A 7,510-nucleotide genomic window follows, 5' to 3' on the forward strand; every position below is an offset into this window, starting at 1 on the left:
TTTAGCATCAATAATCATGCAACCATCCTTTGTACTTACGATATATTGAGCATGTTCATTCACACCAAGGCTGCGCATGGTAAGAGAAACTTGGCTGCGGTCGCCCGGATTGTTGAACGACTCCCTCGTTGCTCTAGGAATTCTCTGCTTGCAAACAAGAAGACATACCCAAACAGTTAGATCAAACACAGTGAATCATGTGAAACAACATGGAAAGAAAAAAGAACGAAGCACTTGGGCGGCCAATGCTTACCAAGAAGGTGGACATGTCGGTTTTTGTAAGGACTTTGGTATACGAAGTGCGAACTGCAGCCCAGTCTATTGCCGGTGCAACTGCACGGGCCGGAGCAGATGCAAGTGCAAGTGTTGGTGCAGGTGCCGAAGCTGTTGCTGCTGCCGGAGATGGTGCTCCTTGTAGAGCTGGTGCCGGTGTCGATGCCTGATCCTCCGATAGATCAGGCTGATCCGCTGACGCGGTCGGTGCCCAATCCTCAGCTGGATCAGACTGAGTTGCTGCCGCTGTCAGTGCTAGAGCAACTGTCGGTGCTTGATCTGTGCGAGACAGCGGCGATCATGTCTGGTCTGCTATGATCAGCTTTCTAACTTGACTAGGATCCGTGACCGTGATCCAGTTTTTTTTTCTTCATTTCTTTTAAATGCGAGAAGGACTAATTGTGGCGTTTTGTTAAACCAAACTGCAGTTCATCATAGGGATTTAGCTTGTACTCAGACAACAGACTGATCCAATTTTTTCCAGTAATATATGTGATGGACAGTGCCTTCATTACTGACATGACATAAGAAGTGAAACCTGCAAAAATAGCCATCGTAGAGCAAACCAAACGGTTTATTCTGTGATGAATGTCACATGGCAAAACCTGCATCGTAAAATTGCAGGAAAAGAAAGAAAACATGACAGTAAATCAATAAGATTTACTTGATGTGACACGAGTGAATCCTTACCAGGAAATCACTATGTTGAATTACTAAACAGAAGATTGATTGTTCAACTACGCGTGGCATGCAGGGGCCCCGCCTACTCCCACAAGCAGGACAGTCCAAAGGTCGTGACAAATCGTATGGACCGAACATCCATGGGGCTGGAAATCCTAGTGGGTGCGATAAACCCTGCAATGCATACAGATATTGGAGTATAACCATAATTGATAGACCGTCCTCACAAAAAATATGATATGGATACTTCAAAATATGCAGACTGAATTGAGTGGACAAAAATTAACATAGACCGTTCTCAGGACTGGCCACACACCAAAAGCAGCAGTACTAATAAAAAATACAGGGTTCACAAACACAAATCAAGTACTGAACAATAGTACTTACTACAGACAAGCAAAGTTGCACTAACTAAACTTTGCAGACTATTTTTTGCCACCGACCTACGGGATGAACCCCGCATAACTGACTAGGCCATGGACTTCGTGTGAGATGTGTACATGCACCATCACCATCTTGTGAACCTTGGAGAACCTAACATAGTGGTCTTTCCACTCATAAACATGATGATGAAGACATGTCGCATCAGATGTGTTGGGAAGCTTTACAAGAACCACACCCTTCGTAATTGAAGGCATAGCCAGGAAATTGTTGTGGTCAAGTACAGCCTCGAGAACACGCCTGACAACAATGCTACAGGAAAACACTAGTTCAGGACACGTGGCGACAAGGACACAGCAGCTGGATAGTTCAGCAGTAGAACTCATCATCGGGTCTTCCAGTTCACATGGCATGACTTTGAGAACTTCATCTCCACCGCGGGCCTGGTTCTAATTCAAACAGAAACCATATTTTATTACTACCTCTATTCAGAAATATAAGATGATTTTCGATATTATACTCCATATATGACTACATATACGCACAGAAATGAGTGAACAAAGACACTAGAACATGACTTCAAAGGCATGAGAGTAGAGGGATTACATGCAATATCCATAACACAAGTTACTGAGGCAAATATACCCTCTTAAAAGGTAGCATTGATGTTCATAAAGTACTCCCTCTGTCCCAAAATTCTTGTCTTAGATTTGTCTAGATACGGATGTATCAAGTCACATTTTAGTATTAGATACATCCGTATCTAGACAAATCTAAGACAAGAAATTTGGGACAGAGGGAGTAGTTGAAAGTAATCTATAAGAAATCAGTGTCAACCTCTCGCATGTTTTGGTCAAAAGTGGAATTTAGAACCGTCATTTGGCACACAAAAATCACATGCAAGATCACCCAGAAAGTTGTGCTACTAGTACTAGTACTGCGTGTTAGATGAAAAAACACGATCAAGATCGAGAAAAAGATCGTTAAGAAGAGATATTACCTGGACTTGCTTAATGAGGGATCCCGGAGAGGGGGGCTTGGACAGGGCGATGGCTTTGAGCTTGTCTGCGGTAGTCTCGGCGGGGTGCTTGCGCTTCTTCGTACCATGAGCCTCGACGGTTTTGGCCGGAGCCATAGACATCACTTCGGCCGGTGCTCCAGCGTCCATCAAGAAACTGTCAAATAGAAATAAAAGAAAAGAAACGATAATCACAAACCCAAAAGAAGAAAAGAGAGGGAGTTATAGGATTAGTCTCGGGGTAGCAAGACCGGGCCTTGGCCAGAATCAACACCATTGATGCGCTCACCTTTCCTTCTTTGGGAGAGAAGAACAATGGCAGAAGCAGGTCGGGGTTTTCTTGAAGAAATGAGGAGAAAGATGAGGTAGAAGCAAGGGTTGGATAGAGAGGAAGCTGAGGGAGAAGAGTGAAATGATGGTTGCTTCGTCCGTCCAACTTACTGCTGGAAAGGAGGGGGTTTTGTGATTTGATGGCTCATTGGGCATTACTGTGGCGCTTCGATCGGGGTAGTCTACCGTCACTCTACTACGGAGTAATTTAGTGCATGGCTGGTGGACCCCGATGCTGGCTGTCCCACACGTCGGCGAAAGTGAGTAATTTAGTGCATGGCTGGAGGAGGATCCGCACGGTAGAGTGTGTCCATTGTTTTTCAGAAGAAAAAAATGATTACAGCAAGCGTTTCCACTCTTACGACGGAGCAGTGCGAAACACGGCAGCCACTTGAACATACACAGTGCTCCTACTACTAGGCATGTGCAGTGGTTCATACGTCAGTACTACACAATCTTGTTGCTAGTGTAGTAAGATATGTCGATAACAAATGATGTTGTGCGCATGTCAACTACTCCTATATGTAACATAGTACCGCTTTTTTGATTGTCCGGTCGAGAATGGACGGTGAGATCAATGTTAACAGAACTAGGTCCACAGCGCACGGAGAGTACGGTGCTACAGTACTCCACGAAACATGAACCACATGAAGCACGAATAGTGTTTGGCAGGGTGTATGAAGGGTGCACGGGATGGGAGCAAAAGTTCCCTTCTCGACCCACTTTTGGGTTTTTGGCAGAGTGCATGAAGGGTGCATGAGTCCACACTAGTAGGTTGACAAAAATACACAAAGAGGAAACAACTATATTGAGATGAGAATGCAACCAAACACACCCACACGCTTTGTGCTACAGTGACTGATCTGCACCGTCTGAGTTTGATCCAACGGTCATGTTGCGCCCAGACATGGACATGCCCATGCAGAGGGCGCCTAAACACCACCGAAGTCCCTCTGCTTCTCGAGGCGCACGACGTTGGTGATGCAGGGTGCAACTACCCGCAGAGCCCGCTCCCGGTCGACGGGAGCCAGCTCGTCAAAGACGGCGTCCAATGGCACGAATGGATTCCGGTGACGGAGCCCTGAAAGGATTCGCCCAGCAACAGCGACGGCAGCCCGCAACCCCTCCTTGTCCAGTTCAGCCCCCACCATCGCGTGGAGACGGCTCAGCTCCTCGAAGATATAGGTGAATAAGGATACCAGGTCAGGAAGCCGCAGCTCGTTGAAGTCAACCGGGTGGTCGAATGGGTTTAGCCCGACGGCCGGCATCGTCGCGCTGGCACGACGGTAGGCATCGCGCAGCCACAACACCTGTGTGGCAACTTGGTTCACCAAGTGGCCGAGGCGATCCTGGACCTCGTCACGATCGACCCGCTCGTGCTCCAGCCGGCCCTCTGACGGCCTATCACATCTCCCACTTTATGTAGCAACGCCGCCAACGCCTTGAGCATCTTTGTGGTGGACGACTGCCGCTTTTGAAGCTCCGTGAACTCCCGCACATAACGGAGGAGCATGGCACTCCTCTCCTCCTTGAGCTCACGGAGCTCCACGTCCTTGGCCCTAAGCTCCGCATCCTTGGCATGGAGCTCCTGTGTCAAGAGCCTCACCTCGGACTCCGTGATCTGCTGCGCCGCCATGGTACCAGGTAGAAGCAATGGGGAGAGGAAGCAAAGGGGGTGAAACGGCTGAAAGGCAATGCAATCTACGGGAAGGCGGAGGGAGCGGGGAATCCTTTGGTTTTCACCACGGTAAAACACCAGTCGACGACTTCTCACATCAAGGAGCAGTGGGTACAGGCGGAGTCATCATGACTAATTGCTGCCGCGCCTGCTCCCATCAATCAAAAAATTAAAAATCCTGCCGCGCCTGCTCCCGTCAATCGAAAAATTAAAAATCCTGCCGCACCCAAACACCATAGCAACGCCAGGGTGGATATTTAAATTTACCTGCCGGCAAGTAGATAAAAAAAGGGATGAAAAAACAAATGTGGCGGCGGGCTAGCTAATCGATCGAACTAGCCCAACTAGCTAGCCACCGTGCTTCACTGATGTACTCGGTGGGAAAGGTGGTCTTTCGTGATTTGACGACTCATTTACTTGCTTCGGCGCTACGACCGAGGAGGACCCAGAAAACGCGCGGTAGGGCATCCCATGTCAGGAAGAATATATGCATGCACCACCCGAGAGGACCCTGAAACCGCGCGGTAGGGTGTGCCACGTCTCGGCATGGAGGAAAAATGTGCGTGTAAAAATATATTGTATCAAACGTAGTAGAGTACCTATGGTTCGACCTCGGGACCCAGCCAGTCGGTTGAAAACACCCCACTAGCCACACAGCTTCATCATGCAAACGTGGCACGGAGGATAGATGTGGTTAGCTCCGTCTCGACCAGCCACAACGTCTCTTGTTCTAGGCGATTCTTCTATTTTCCAAGTTTTTTTAGTTGTAATAACACCAGGCAAGCTAGTGCCACTCTTCGTGTGTGCCCGTGCAAAGGTTAGACGATGGAGAGAAGAGAGATTGAGATCGCAGACATGGGACCCACCAGTAAGTGAGATAACGGTCATGCACGTGTTGACGAGGCACTCCCTCTACTCTACTGAACGCAAGTACTGTATAAAATCAAGTTATGGGACAAAGCCAACAACCGTTTGTTTTTTCAGGCTATCGACTTACGCTTTGTAGTCCAGGTTGCCAGTTCGAATCTCGTCTTTCAGATTTGTTAGTTTTAGGTCCAAATTTGATTAATGACAAGTGGGACCCCCGTGTGTTGTTCCGATATTTCAGTGTAGGATGGTTTTTTTGAACAAACACTTTGCGCGGTTAGACAAGTAACGGCATGAGTTACACGTTTTTTGCAAGTTTATGAACAAAAATGACAGCGGCATAGAATATCACATCCACCCTACAGCTTAGATACTATGGTGATATGAGTTTTTACACCGTTGGAAGTGAGATCCAATGGCTTGGGAGTAGTCTTTGTAATTATGCGCAATTTCCAAACTCTCCAAAGGTTTTTTGCAAATAAAACATCCAGGCCTCGTGTGTGCGGCTGCATCTTCGATCCAACGGCTCCCCGGTACTCATATTAGGTGCTCCCCGTAGCTTAATTACCCGCTATGGTGATTGGAGTAGTTGTGGGCCGAATGCTACGAAAATATAATCCAAACCGACCAGAATAAATGCCTACACAGATTAATCCAAGGTTGGAGTGCCCCTCGCAATGTAAATAGCTCCGGCTTTGCATGGAAGATAAGGTGTGAGAAAGCGAGGTCAATTGAGAGACATATAGATAGAGAGACAAAGTGAGTGTGGTCCGACATTCATTGAACAAATATATATGCTCTGGAGAGATATTGTCCGATTGAGCTTTTTGGCAAGGGTGAGGGCTGTAAGATAGAGCTTGACAGATGATCCAGTCACAGACATGTAGATATATTTTGTGCGTGAGAGGAAGCAAGGTCAACCAATCACATAGGGTCATCGTGCGATTGAAAGAGTGAGATGGGTTGGAGAGAGTGACCTAGATAGATGATGTGCGTGAGAGAGTATACAATGTGAATAGGTCGAATTGGGCTCAACATGGTGATATATCGTTTTTGTCCGAGAAAGAGCGAGGTCAATCAAGACATACGGAGAGAGAGAGAGAGAGATTGAGTGAGTGTGGCCCACCATGAGGCCGAAAGAGTGGTGGCGGCTTGGATGGACTGACCTAGATAGACAATCTGTGTGAGAGAGTATAGAGTGTGTCGATCGAGGCCCGAACAGGGAGATATATCATTTGTGTGTGAAAGAAAACGAGGTTAAACGAGACTCAGATAAAGAGAGCGAGATTGAGCGAGTGTGGCCCGCCGTGTGGAAGAAAGAGTGGGACAGTCTCGAGGGAGTGACCTAGATATACAACGTGTGTGTGTGCGCATGCACGAGAGGTTGGGGGCTAGATAGGCAATGCATGTATTTAGCGCGAGAGGGTGAGAGGGAGAGGGGAGAGAGAGAGAGAGAGAGAGAGCTCGGCATGGGGTGCAATGGCGGGTGTGTGAGGTAAATACATTTGGTAACAGAGTGGAAAAAGGGGTTGTGTAGTTGAGAGACTTAGAGATCGAAACATGGAGAGAAAGAATGAACGTGTGTTGGAAACCGATAGCTTCCTAAGGTGGTTAGGAGAGGAAGATTGACCGATACAGGAAGTATGTAGCGTTTGTGCGGGGGGGCTAAAAACAACAATTGAATGTACATAGTACGAGACTTAATGTCGATGTTTCAATTCGGTGTACATTGTAAGATTTGAACCGAGGACCAGGCATACGGGTAATTATTTCGAATTTGTGCCATACTAAGTTTAGAAAAGTTGACATTGACTCAGTTTGTTGTGCTATTTTGTAGGTCATATGTTTGAATCCATCCAAAAGTTTTCTCACTACCATGGTGTTCATCATATACATATGAATTTGTATTAAAAAAGTAGCATGGCTACAGTGAAATGTGAAATCCACGTTAGAATTGGAGATCGCTATGTGACACACACTCCAATTCAAATAACTAACTACGTGACACACACTCTAATTCAAATAACTAATTATGTGACACACACTCTAATCCACGTTGGTGTGCGTACCGTTTTGAATTTTTTTCAAATAACTCCTCATTAATTAATTTATAGTACTCCCTCTATTCACTTTTATAAGACCTTGAAGACATTTCAGACAATGTGCAAAACAGTTCATTTTAAGTTGTCTGAAACGACTTACAAAAGTGAACGGATGGAGTATCTTGTTTCGAATGACTAATTATTGCAAGGAAAACACGGGCATGGTAATACATACAAATT

This window comes from Triticum dicoccoides, chromosome 3A, assembly GCF_002162155.2.
Source record: "Triticum dicoccoides isolate Atlit2015 ecotype Zavitan chromosome 3A, WEW_v2.0, whole genome shotgun sequence".
Classification (NCBI taxonomy): Eukaryota; Viridiplantae; Streptophyta; class Magnoliopsida; order Poales; family Poaceae; genus Triticum; species Triticum dicoccoides.